General features: G+C 38.2%; 1 protein-coding gene across 2 annotated transcripts in view; it reads right to left on the bottom strand.

Moving 5' to 3' along the window:
- LOC119657494 (major royal jelly protein 1) overlaps window positions 1-11,199 on the bottom strand; it is a 67,905-nt gene extending 56,706 nt beyond the window's left edge. For both annotated transcript variants that reach the window (XM_038064423.1, XM_038064422.1), the window contains exon 1: window positions 10,931-11,199. The gene's annotated coding sequence lies outside the window, so the exon portion shown is untranslated. The remainder of the gene's footprint in view (window positions 1-10,930) is intronic.
- Between the last annotated feature and the right edge of the window lie 3,800 nt (window positions 11,200-14,999).

Raw genomic sequence — 14,999 nt, forward strand, 5'->3', positions numbered from 1 at the left:
TGTCGCGTTTGCAATGGCTACCTCTTATCCATATTGAGACAGATCATGCTGGGATAGCGCAAGAGTTGGTCCTATGGTTGAACTCAATATGCCAGTAACGTCACGACTGGTAAGATATGTAAATCAGCGCGATACTGGCTGCTGGACTGTTAAAAGAGTACGAAACAAACTTGATATATTTATGCGATGAATTGGTGGATGGATTGATGCATATATGTAGACGCCCTGCGTCTCGTGGCGGTGGAGCTATAAAGTCAAACGCAAAGGTAAAATATATTGTATTCAAGCTCTACTCGAAGCTAAGTCTTTTCGAACAAATCAAAACAACCTGTGATTGTCAATATCGAGGGTTCCATCTTCAGTAAGAGATCAAATGGTTCCAGGCTAGTTCACTATAGCCCAGTTGCGTGAGTCCAGCCGTAAGTCCCTGAATGTATTCATCCGTATTATCTACACTATACACTGTAGGCACGCCTACACTCTGTAATTTACACTACATTTAACATTTATTATTTTCAAAAATGAGATTAAGTAGGTCAATGATAACAAAGTATAGGATTGTATTACGCTCATAATTTGAATTGTAGCCCTTACACTGACGCTCTGCTAATCAACTTAGTTATCGTCTCGAAGACTTGCCCCTTACTCATATTCCCAAAATTAAAGTTGCACTCAGGTACAATAAGACATAAATCCTGCTGAATTTATAGAAATATATCAGCAGGCCACACACTTACGAAACGTTAATTAAAAGCGTCCATATAATTCCCCAGATCAGTATCTTCTCAAATAAATCATCAGGGTCATCTTTTTCTGTGCTAAATTTTTTATCTTTTCCACCCAAAACATTATTTATTATCCGCAAAATTACTTTTATATATTTTATTTATATTTTGGAACTGAACTAAGTATTTACAACTGTCCAGATTAGTTGCCTACAGTTACTACTATGAGCAATGCAGTATTTTTAATAATTTTAAATTACATAATTCCCTAATTAATTTTGCCAACATTTGAGAATATTGCAAGGTCAGTATTATCGCAGAAAACGTTGATAGATTTATTGGTGGAATGATTGGGGTCATTATTACTTTACATTACATTATTACTACAAGGTAATGTCTAGCCAACATGTTTTACTAAAAAAAATGTTTACTATTAACTTTTCTAGCTTTACTTCCTGCCCCATTGGTATAATGACTTATTTTAGTACACAGTATGGCAAAAGAAATCGTTCTATGATCGGTTATATTTCAGTTAGTTTCCCAATTTTTAAACAGGAGCGGCAGTTTATTGAGATTTGTAAATATATGTATGGTCTAACCAAGAATTGGCTGCTGATGAATTTAAGGGAAGTTGTCAGTAAAGTTCCAAAATTTAGTAAGATACTATTATCAGCTTTATCTAAGCAAACATTCGGGGGTACATTTTAGGGCCAAGATTATCTTGATTTTCTTTTCAGATATTTTGGTTGGATAATTTCAAGGAAGGGGCTCTTCATTTAAGTGCGCTATTTAATACCCGCATTAAAATTGTGTTTCTGTCTTTCCATCATATATATTTTTTCCCAAATCTTTCGGTCTATTGGCGTGAAATTCAATAGAGATATTTGAATCTTGAAAATATGGCCTTATTTAATTTTTCGCCGTTGCCGATAAGGTCATATTCATATATGATAGAATTATTAATAACTTTCAGTTTTCTCAGGCGTAGAAATAACAAAATTTAAATATATTTCTTATTAATTCCAACCATTTTCTTTTTAATTTTGAATAAAGACCAAGTCAATATAATCAAATGAAATCAAAGACTATATTTCAAACTCATGCATCTTAAAAAAATAGGCAGATCAAGTGGGGAGGAGTGGGGGTATTTCAACTTCTGTTACCTATAATTCTCTAAGCTGGCAAGAATTCTTATTGCCAACACATCTCGGTGGAGCCACATCTCTAAAATTCCAGCTCATCTAAGCTGGTTGTTTGCAGCATTAGAATCCCTGTTAGCCATGTATGTTTTGATCCCCTTTGTGCTACCTCGCTGATATTGGCTTATCGCTTGCACGACATTAAATATGATAATAATAAAACTAAAACACAGTCTCATTATGAATCAAAGAGAGAGAGCACTAAACAGGATATACACAAATAATCTTCGCATTTCTTCAAGCTAGCGGACAAAAAATTGTGGAGTAATATATGCATGCCTTCGAGATAGTGCTTAGGTGCGCTATAGTCCACGGAAATTCAGGAAGACCATCTTCCAATAATTAACTGCAACACATCTGCTCCTCTCTTCTAAGAAAGTTTGCATATCATTAACATTTTATAAAAATGCATTTCAATCGTCTGAAGAAAAAAACATTTGGACTAGATGATCACCATCAACTGCGATAGCCCCAATAAAGCAGCGATATCTGCGGCACAATTCTTCAAATCTTCAATTTTTGGCCTCATAAATATGTATTCTGAGCTCCATTGACCCATGACTACTGCGCACAACTGAGCACCATTTTGCGTTTTTTTTTTCATTTCAAATTCCAATATCACTTCTGACCCAACAGGACATGTTTTATGCAAGTGATATTTTTTCTAAATTTTGATACAGTTTTTTGTAATAATCCGTTCTCATTTGTGATATAATTTTTGTGCAATATTATAAATAAAAGTTTTATTACACAACTAATGAAACTAACTAACTAAGAGCAATGAAGATAGATTTTGACCAACTGAAATTTGAAATTGTGATTTTTGCGTGGTCTAGGCGTGGATCAAATCCTTTACGAAGAGCTGCATAAACAGCCTTTTGGTAAAAATAGTTTAAGTTGAAATTAGATTATAACTCCTCCAGCAAACACAACATCCCTATAGTATTTGAATCAGCAAAGTCAATACAAAATACCAAATCTAACGATCTTTAAGTCTAATCCGATAGGAAACGACAAATACAGACCCATTTCCCCAAAAATATACAGGTCCTCCATCACCAGCAGCACTCACTGATTTGCAAATTCCAATGAAAACCAATACTGTTCAGGAATAAAATGAGAAGAATATTCAACAAATTTTCTTTAAATCTTGTTAGATTATTATTTCCTAAGTACCAAGCATTTAGGCTCGGACGATCCTACCTACTTAAAAAATAAGGGGCGCTGGTGGTAGTGGCCGGTGCTAGGTCAATGGGAGAATCCGTCAAGAACCCGCCACAACATCGAGCACGTATGCAGAATGGTGTACTTCTGCATGGTTTAAACCAGACTGTGCGAAAGTCCCAGCACATCAAGGGAAGCCGTGAGGATTCAGGTACAATGCCTGCAGCTGACAATATTAAGGGAACTACAACCACCCGCTCGAGACGCCAAATTTCTTTGACTGATTTGATTGTTTTCCCGAGTCAGTGGCCCATAGCTCACCTTTTTCTCCGCGTATTTAAGTTCAATGTTGCTATTATGGGGGATAACAAAATCAATAATATACGCTGAACAGCCCGTCTTGTCAACTAACAGTACGTCAGTCTTGTTATGTGGAATATGGCGATCAGTCAGAACTCGCCGATCCCAATATATGTTGTAAGCAGAACTACTAAGTACTGCTTGCGGCTAATATCAGTAAACCGGGCATGTTCCCGTGATCAGCCCATGCTTGTATGCAAGATTTTGATAGATCAACTTACATACATCAATATGCCTGATATATTGCACCGGTGCCATAACAGTGCAGCCAGAAATAAGATGGTCCAACCCCCCCGTCCCAGCAAAGAGCTCCCCAGCACACAGCCATTTGTTCGACAAATGGCTGACAAAGACAATTCACGTGTTACCGTGCATTGCCTTCGACTTCTATTCATCGATCCGCTCATGGTTCGACTTCACCCCACTCAGAGGATTGAAAGATCGATCCTTCAAGTTAAGTGGAGTCAGCCCACAGTCTGCTTTACAAACAGCCGCATGCAAGGGACTCGGCTGCTCTTTGCTGTAAAAATAAGCGCGCAGCGAGTCGACTTGTCGATGATGTTGTGCCGCCACGTCAAACACTCTCCTACATAGTGCATCAACCGCGCCTGAAACGTAGGCGTATGTTTTTTGAGAAATTGACGATCCTCCTTAACTATTCTGTAGCGCATATTGCTGAGGTAATCACCCATCTCCCCTTAGGATAATGGATCCCATTACATAAAATAAATTATCGTCTTGAAGTAGTCAATTATGGAGCTGAAGTGAAATTGTCGCTCTTTCTCAAAGTATGAGCTGCTCTCGACCACTTCCTTCTAATAAACACATCAGTGAATGCCTGGCCCCTATGCCAACGTCAGAGTGTCCCGATGACACGTTGTATAATATATACGGATTGATGAAACGCTGCTTGATGAAACGATGCCTCAACTTGATATTCATGCTTATATATAATAGTTGTATCGCAAACTTTTGACAAAACAGATGAGATAGGACGAAATTGCGCTGATCAAGCTAATCTGCCTAACTTAATTGGCAAAGAACAGAGTCGCACTTTTAGAAGAAAAGCAACCTTCACATTGCTTTTTTGTTGCAAAAATATACTAAATCGAACCGTTTCAATCTTTCTGATATTTCATTACGTTATTGGGGAGGAAAGAAAGTAAATTCAATAACATGAAAACAAGTGGTTACGTTAGTGCTCTTGATACTGACCTCCGTAAAACGAAAGACCGTTCTCGTACAGATAATGACAAAATGTAATCTCATTAATGTAGACTGAAGATGCAAAGTAAAAATAGATACGAAAATGTACAATAATTTACAAGGTATTTTTATTAACATATGTAACTAGTCATAAGGTTCAAAGTGCATAGCAGTATGTCCAAAAGAAAGTCGTGTAGTATATGTATACTACTACTCCCGTTAACGAGTTTTTTTAAGTTATATTAGGACTTAACCCACACTACCCTCAAAGAAAATGGAATATTTCTTGAAACCAAAGTATGGAGTGGCCCAGAAAGAAATACACTTTTGAATTGAAAGTGAAAACATTATAAGATTTAAAGATATTTAATTTTGCAAAATGTAAAGTTGATTAAATGTAATTGTTTGCTTTCAAAATCAGATTAACGAGATAACGTCCTTCTCGATTACAACGATCTTCTAATCAGGCAGAAAAATTGTGTAAAACTTTCGAAGAAGTTTCTCTTGAAATGGATTCCATTTCTTACTGAAAATTCAGCTGCAACTGTACAACTTTATTGGGTTATTTCAGGCTACCTTGCTTTTAAGAGGTCCCTAAAAGACTGCTGGACCTAAATCGGGGCTCCTCAGAGACCAAGACATATTACGTGTCCATGAAATCATTTCCAGACTAAACATATCCATTATGGCGCCCTTGCTCTCATTCGAGGTATGACACGTGGTTCTATATTACTAAGCTTAAGTGCTGCTGTTGCAGACTCTTGCAGTTTGACAGTTACTGTTTGGCTGCATTTCAAAGAAAAACGGCTCAACGAAACTCTAGCTTTCGATTTCAGCCCAAACCGTAACCGTTGGTGAGTGAAAGTGGGTTTTGCTGTTTACATACATTGTTTGCAGTCTAATACACAAAACCTTCAACAGGAAAATGAACTTGAATCGGAGAAGATAATGTTATTGAATGACAGCGTCGAACATTTCATTTGGAAAATTTAGCCACGATGGACTTTAAAGGATATTGGTAATTTCATATTGCAATGGATTTAGGCACACATGCAGTAGTAGACATTCTTAGATCCTCGGTATACCTACCTTTCTTCGACCTGAGAACTCTGTTCTTTGGAATCTCTCAACCCACTTGAAGGTTAATTGTCGCTAAACTATTTTTATTGATATCTAAATATTTTCTGTTTTTGGTTTTCAAATATTTTTGGTTTTTTTAGTTTTAAGGAAAACTGTTACTATTATCGTTTTTCCCTATTAAATATCTCTGTATCTTTTTAACATTTTGGAAATATACTAATGGCAAAGTTAAGATGGATAACATCAGAATCATATCTTTGAAACCTTTGGATGGCAACAGCAGAATCTCACTGTTTTTACATTAAGCATCTTCAAAAAGATTGCCTCCTTTAGGATTATTTAGCTTACTTTTATCATCTTTTGGATTGTTTATTCCCTTTAAAATGTATAGATCTCGATTTGTCAAAAGTGGCAAAGCTATGTATAACTAGCAACTGATGTACTGATATAGCTAAAAAACCTATGTAAAAAAATATATGAAATAAGGGGAGCTATCCAGCTTGAATTTGCGTTACGTTCTACCTTTCGGGTACCAGGTCTGATTATACACTTTTAGAATTCATTAAAGCGGAGTGTCGAATTAGTCGAGGGAAACGCGGTAAACCGATCTCCGGGTGGAACCGAGAGTTTGGAAAACTCAAGAAATCAACTTGACAGCTTCTGAATCTTCCTTCTTTCGCAATAGCCAGAATGTCATTCACATAGCGTAACCTAGAGGTTTGACCATATGTCCTTCCATTTTCCTCTCGATGCTATACTATACTACACTCAAGGCTCAGGGCAAGAACACCAATAGCGCATGAAGTACACCTAGAATTAGCAAGCGAATTAGAGGACGGAGAACCGATATTGGTCCAACTGGCAAACGGGGACGTTCTGATAGAAATGGCGTCACCGCTATATGGTTTAGACAAACCAGTTCAACGAATTTGTCATCGGCTTCAATTGTCATGTCTCTGATGTAAAACGCAATCTCACACAGTACAAGCATGAAATCCATGACACGTTCATAACCCGTTTTCCGAAATTAAGTCATGTTCCCGCATAGAATACTATGAACTAATCCCGAATGAAAAACGTGCAAAACGGGAGCGAATTTACCAAGATGTTTAGCTTGTCCAGGTGTAGGTATTGAGTCGAACCAATCAAAAGAACCACTCAAATACTTTATTAATTCAGCAATTAGAGGAAGCTTTACGGGGAATGCCCCGAATGTCCGCATTCCAAGTGTCATTCAATGAGTATGCTAAGATGCTCATCGGGTTACTGTTTTAGACGTTCACAACCTGCCTTACGTTGTGACTGTGGTAGTTATTCATCTCCACAATCAACATCGAGCGACAGAGAGTATATGTAGTAACGCTTTCCAATTCTATACCCACCAGTTCAACAAAAGGGGCTAACATTGTCATTAAAAGGGGGGAGGGGACCACATAAGGAAGTTTTTAGAATCGAATTATTTTTTATTGGATAGATCGTTATCTAATCTATCCCAGAAGGCGCTTCAAACGTACGCACTATACCTTGATTTGCACTGTTGGACAACCTACACTTTATTTGCGCTATTGAACAACCGCCAGTCATTTAGACTTGCGACTTCCCACGGCACCCAACCCTTAAAAATTAATGGCTTTTCAAGGTGGGATTTTTTTGAAATCGTCATAATGAAGTGTGAATTTTCAACTCTACCCCGGAAAGAAGAGAGAATGAGGACGGTATGAAGAAGAAAGAAGAAGATCCTCCATTTCTCATACTTTTGAAGAGTGGTCAGGCAGTGGTCTCCCTCCCCCTCAAAAAATCATCACACTGGACTGACACTGGAGTATTTTCATGTCAAAACGGTTGGGTTTAGAAGAAGCGGCAAATTGACCCTTTCAGGCTCCGTTGGTAAATCTTGGTGATCAGCCCCTTAAAAAGAGATGACGTTTAAAATGGGAAGAGGGAGCTTAATATCCTTGTATATCACTAAACAATATAGCACAGGTCTTTTACCTGTTCTTTAACAGTAAGCATTTCTCATATGGCAACGATGCATATATGATCTGTGAATCGATTGGGATTTGTGAAGCGATCTAACCACCCTATTACGAGGTTGCACAAACGTCAGCCATTTTAACCGCGTCCCGCGATAAGCTAAAGCACCCAACCGCGTATGAGCTGGTCGATTTAGGCAAGAAGCGAGCAAATATCGGGTTCAGGCTCAGACTCGAAGTAATATAACTCAAAAAGTAATCAACTGATCATTACGGGATTATCAAGCATATGGAATTATGCCATAATTTTCTACATAATTAGGAAAACAAAATGGTGAAAATTGAAATAATTTTTTGGGCAGCTCCAAAGCTATCAATTATTACAACTCTACTTACAAATATCAGCGAACGAATGTCGCGTAACTTTGCTATTTGGGCTTTCATCCGAGGTGCGGAGTGATATTTCTGAAAATTACAGTGAAGTAACCTCTGAAAAGGCCTACAGTATTCAATTGTTGTCCAAAATGGTTCAAGCCTATAGACAAATTATCAATTTAATGATTGCTGATTCTGACTTAGTTCCCTCAATTTTTATCAAGAAGATAAGATATCTATGTACCTCATCCTCGCAAGGAAGAAGATGCTTCTTGCTCTTCAATATTACTTGCCTTTCCACAGCATGAAACGTTCTTAAACACTTCTCTTTGCGAACATCACAAAACAGTCTGACTTGACAATCTTGATAATCAGCATTTTATCATTTCTATCTTCCGATGCACTTGTGGTGTGATACAGTGCCAACCAATTGGTAATGATGTTTCTTGAAAGCAACAACATCCACGATAGAACTACTCAAAAGTTATAAATCACTATTCCATGTCACCAAGAAGAAAAGGTTGTGCTTGACATGAAAACATTGTACCATAGTCAAGTGCATTCATTCTCTAAATATGTACATCTGGCTAACGCCATAGTAAATAAAAAGTTGCCTCCATTGAATTTGAAGAGCAGAGAATCCCATATCGAATGCAACTTTAGTCCAACAGTTCGACATTATGGGAAGAAGAGCACATCAAAAATAGTCCACCAACGGTGTACTACTTTACAAAAATTCACTATTCCTTATTTAAATTCGGGATGCTTCGCTCCTAATAAGGAAAAACAAGTATGTTTCTTAATCGATGTACCCACCCCGTCGGCCAGGAACACTATTTAAAAACAAATTGGTTGAGCAGAGTAGTATCGCTGTATTTTTGGTTGCACGTTAGACACGCTTTAATGTAACATTGCTGTGATACAATTTGTTGCCACTGTAGCCAATTTTGTACCTCGTTTTCGCTTTTTTCCGATTTTTTGGTTGAACATTTTTGGTTGGGTAGGCTGTGAGAACGAGACGTGTTTCAGTTTTTCGGGCTCAAATTTTGAACCCTTACCCCCCTATATTTCAGTTATATCAGAAATAAGATCAGTTTCAGAAAGTATTAATCGGGCCCTTTTATTTGATACCCCACATGCCCAGACTCTTTAAAAAAAAATTTCCGGATAAATCGGATGTAACAGACAGACAGACGGACATACACACATTGAACCGATTTTAAAAACACAAAACGCGAATAATTTCCCCCGAACTGGTTCTATAACATAAGCAGTAATGATAAGGGCACATCACGCATAGCGAAATAATGGCGAAGCGTACTCTAGAATATTGCGGGCGAAAGAGTTATACAGAATGACTGAAGAATGGACACCTTTGAACTGGTAAGAGAAGCGAAGAGCGAAAGCAGACATTCTGGAAACTCAGTTGAGGATGTCAGCATATTGACAATTCAAAAGAAGCTTGCTGTCGAATGTTACACCAAGATCCTTATAAAAGGAAATAACCGCAAGAAGCTGGTCATCCAAGTAATAAACAGGCGTAGTAACTGGAAGCCACAGGGAAAAAACTAACGTGAAACATTTATTAGCATTAAGAGAGTATCGAGATTTGATTGCAGGTGATTGAGTTCTGCAGGCCCGTCAACAATAGAAAATAGTTTAAAATCGTCTGCGTTAAGAAGATAAGAACAAGTAAGTAAGGAAGTAAGAGCATCATATTATCTTTGGCAAATCCTAAGATTGATCGTCCCACGCTCCGGTTAGGCTGGAGGAGGTATGTATATGCATATTCATGGCATTGAGTGCAAATATGGACTTCGTTTTATGCATACATACATACATACATACATCAGAACTGATACTTCCGAACTAGGTGAACACCTTTTCATTATAACAGTTCATTGTTCAAATTCTTTTGTAAGTTTTTGTACAGTAGTTGTAACTTTTCCTTGAAATAGCATTCAAAATAAGTACGTTATCTCTAGATATCTGACATCGAATGACCTATGCACTTAATTTGAATTCGATTGAAAAATGCTGACCGTATATGTTTGCAACGCCCAGAAATTAGAATGCATAATTTAATAACATACAATACCACTTTCAAAACAAAAAAGTTCAGTCAAACTCAAGGTCGCCTTCCAATATTTGCACACCAAATAACTGATATCATTATAATACGCTTTAAATACTTAGTTTCCAGTTGGATAAAGTCACACGATCAAACAGCTTTCACCTTTGCTCATTGTGTCTGCTCGTATCCTACGACACTTTGTTATGTTAGTTGCAATACCACTTTTAATATGACTTCAAAAGATATACATGGCCTTGATCTGGTGAGAAAAGTCAACCGTAATTTAACAAAGAGTGTGCAAAAGATTGTAAAACAGTCATTATTCTAAAGGTAGCCAAATTTTAGATTCAAAAGACAACGTACAAAAAATTCAAACACTAAATTACAATTGCTATTCTCGTTGATACATAATACGCTGAGGTGCAAGGTTACTTAAATTGAGGAATTATGATTTTGCGATAACTTATTAGAACGGTAGTGTGTAGAAAGCCATGGAAACAATGTATCTACTTGCGAAACATATCCACGGTGGAAGTTATGGGGAAAATGTTTTGGCATTTATTGAGTCGTAATCAAGTGAGTAATCGAATTCGTACCCATGAGCAGACAGGCACAGCCGTAAGCCGACTAAAATGCAATTTCATGTAAATTCGGTGCAATCTTATCTATGTTCCTTTATTACTTTCACTAGACCTTTTGGTTTTGTTGATGTCATTACTGACTGTGATATATCCAGTATTGTAAATAATATTAGCATTATGTTTTGCACTATACCTTTTAGGCACCACTATTCCTTTCCGAATGATATTTATCCTTTTTGAATGCACTATTTCATTAACTGCACTTTCGAGCTCAACGCACTTGAGTTCCTTAGTGGAAATAAATTAAACACTGAGAATATATATGGTCAATGATATCTTTCAGTTGCGAATTGCAGTGCGCGAAATATATCTAGAGTTAATCCGCCTCACACGCGATAATCCGACCAAGATACGTAACTCTTACTCACAACTCCAAACTCACGTACCAACTGTTTTGCTCAAATCAATGTTGCATACCTTTATAGACGACACCTTCGAAGATCTTAAGGCGAAGAATGGTTACATACGAACGTTAAGTTGGAGAGCAATATTAGCTCGGTATATTCGGTGTTGAGCAGCTGGTTGAGTTTCAAACTGGAGCTTGAGATACAATTTTGAAGGTTTTGCAGACTTGATAGCGAATAGCGTAACAGTGGACAACATATGCGTTCGCACATTACTATAAGAGGAGGAATGGATTAAGTTTGAAAACCAACAGAATCGGGGCTTTAATCACGTTTTCTCCCCTGAAATGTTTATATTCATGAGTGGATGAAGAACATAAAAGTAAAAGTTTTTCACATCACATTTTATCTTCCTTTTCTGATCTGATCTTTGACGATTATATTATATATTTACGGAATTCTATATATCTAGCAAGATTCTATAACACAAACTAGCTTATTAAAATTTAATTTTTATTTTTTTGAAGATACAAACAGAATTTATTAATAACGCACCTGATCACCTCATCGATTTCTCCTTAGAAAACTGACTTCTGAAAATGTCGCTATTGGAATTTCCGTAATTTCTACAAGCCGCTTTCCTTTAATAAATTGATCACCTCCTAAAAACTTCCGCCTTTTTTACTACCATATCATAAAGGTCTTAAGTTGACTAAATAACGGAAACCGTAGCTTTAAGCACCCAGGTTTCATACATGAGGCTTTGTTGATACGATAGGATGCGCTAAAGCCAAAAGCCGGCTCTGGTCGCGCCGCTGTCGAGACAAACCCTTGGCCCACTAATCTGTGAGCGTTTTCCTTCAACAAGCTCGACTGCCCGGGGATGAATCTGTCAACCGAGCTAGTGGAACCAGCAACTGGTAGCAGCTCAACCAACTGACTGGATATAGCGTTGCTATTCAATATAAAATTCGGAACAGATGTTAGTTAATACGGTATACATCTCCCATTAGAATACGGTTGTCATTTTCCAGAGAGCCTGGCCTGATCCCATAATCAAGTAATCTGAAATCGCCGCTGAGTCCAATCTCCCTTTCATAACTAATCAGTCAGTGAAGATTATATATCCATAATCACAAAGGACTTTTGACCACTAACAATTATCCTTCTCTCTTGATGGTGCCTTTTTAAAAGCAAATCACAGAGATGGTGTTTTTTCCTATCGTACACAGTGAATTTCTTTCAGAGGCACCGACTGTCGACCTCCCGTAAAATTGCACATAAGCCGTCACATAGTATATCTGCAAACCTGCCGATGTTAGAGCATCCTCCAAAAGACATAACAAGGTATCCATTACTAGGAGCCATAGCGAATAGGAGGGGAAATTCGTTGCTATGGAAACGTCTGAAGACATTTTGGCCGAGTGAAATTCTTTCTCGGATTACCGAAATCGAATCATTTCCATGTCATCTTGCCCCGTCGCAAATACATATGTTCAAACGATGCTTAGTTGGAATTACTTCTACTTGTATGATGTTGCCTATTCCCTCCTCTGAGGAGTATAGGGCATCCACACAGTCTTAATTTTCAACGAGACTTAGCGTCAGCTTTACTACCATCACTATTAATACTGTTCATGTGATAAGCCTGCAGCAGTGGGATGACACATAGAGAAACACAAACATCTATGACGATCGGGATTCGAACTCAAAGTAACGAGATCGAGAGGCTGGCGGTCAACCATCTTAACATTTATGGATACCCTCTATACTATCTGAACATCATCTACCCCATTTGCAGTAAAAGGAGCACGTGGGAATAAACGCATCCTTCATAAACCAGTTTGCTAATATTGCCGGAGAAAATGAGACAAGCCGACTGATGAGAAGTTTTTCCCGTGCATGTGGACTTTACAAATTTAGGAGTGAATATAACCTCATGTCCTGTCATGTTATTGGAATATAAGTATATGCCAAGCATGAGCAGTAAATTCTCTGGAAGAATGTTCATTCTCTATGGTATCACTAGGGTAAGAATGATATCATCTGGGCAACTTAAATAAATACCCAAATTCGGTAGGCCAAAGACTAGTATTTGAGTTGAGACCTGTGGATGAATACTGCCAAGGATTTTGGTTTTACATACTCCCTCGAAAATGGGTAAAGTAAGCTTGCTCTTATTTCAAACTAGCTGGCCTCTTCTCAAAATCGTCTTCATGATTACCATTTAAATAGTGCTCCTTTTCTGAACTTTCAGAGCCTCTTTGGATTAGATTGGATTCCAGCCTCCAGTTGACTCCAATTTCAAAGCGTGGCGCTGAGTTTTCATTGCGTTGTTCCTTTCTTTGGCGCATCTGCGGCCTAGACTACTCACTGAGAATTACTGTCTATTTTCCTTCTCTACTCCTATTTCAAAATCCTTGAATGCTATGTTAACGACAGGTTGACGGCACACGTTCGCCAAATCATAGCAAAAGAGCAAAACGGCTTTGTGGACCATTCGCCCATCGCTCCTAACTAGACTTAACAACTTCGTAGTCAAATATCTAAAATCTCACTGGAAGTGAACGTCATCTACATAGGTTTTGTTAAAGCTCTTGACTCTTTTAGACACACAGCACTCATTCAATGTGCTGCTCTCTTAAATCCCACTCCGCTTTCTTATTTTCTTAGAGGCCAACCTTTACCATATCGGAACTTTATCCAAAACATCGATATTGCTTTCGACGGCAAGTCCTCTTCCGAAGACATTGCGTGGATCTCTGCAATCACAGTTCTGGAAAGTCAGAGTTCATATTGTGTGAGGTACTTTAATTCGGTCCAATTTTCCTTAGCACTTTTCAACTGTTACGCACCATCCTTGACTGTTTTGCTATAGAAAAAGTCTAACTCAATTTCACTTGATCTTTGTTTTTTAGAAAAACCTGCCTGGTGTGGATTATCCCACCCGACTCCACTCTCTTAGTCTCCCTTACTTAAAACTACGTAGAACCTTCCCCATTGTATGTTCCCTCTTTGCACTTTCGCTTTGGCTTAAGGACTGCTCCACTTCTACTGGTAGCACACACCGTACCATCTCATATTGGACGCGCAACGCAAAACCATTCGAAGTTCGCAAAGCAGGAGCTTTATTTATGTCCTATTCCGAAGCTATATCGATGCTCTAATCCTTTACAGCTTGGTTCGCTAGACTCCTATGCGTTCTCTAGTTTTAAGTGCATGTTAAGCTTCTTTCTTTCTCCTCCTGCTGAGGACAATATATTGGAGTATCTCTGACCATTGTCCTTAAATAAATAAACTGAAAATATAAATAGGGTAGCTTAGCAGAGGATATAAACTTGGAGAAATATAGGAAAAGTAAATATACGCAAGTTAATCGAAGGGTCTTGAAACATCATCATCATCAAAGGCGCAACAACCGGTATCCGGTCTAGACCTGCCTTAATAAGCAACTCCAGACATCCCGGTTTTACACCGAGGTCCACCAATTCGATATCCCTAAAAGCTGTCTGGCGTCCTGACCTACGCCATCGCTCCATCTCAGGCAGGGTCTGCCTCGTCTTCTTTTTCTACCATAGATATTGCCCTTATATACTTTCCGGGCTGGATCATCCTCATCCAAACGGATTAAGTGACCCGCCCACCGTAACCTATTGAGCAGGATTCTATCTACAACCGAACGGTCATGGTATCGCTCAAAAATTTCGTCATTGTGTAGGCTACTTCGGTAGATTCTTCTCTCGAACGCGGCCAAGAGTTCGCAATTTTTTTTGCTAAGAACCCAAGTTTCCGAGGAATAAATGAGGACTGGCAAGATCATTGTCTTGTACAGTAAGAGCTTTGACCTTATGGTGAGAC

Source organism: Hermetia illucens, chromosome 5 (assembly GCF_905115235.1).
Source record: "Hermetia illucens chromosome 5, iHerIll2.2.curated.20191125, whole genome shotgun sequence".
In the NCBI taxonomy this organism is placed as follows: domain Eukaryota; kingdom Metazoa; phylum Arthropoda; class Insecta; order Diptera; family Stratiomyidae; genus Hermetia; species Hermetia illucens.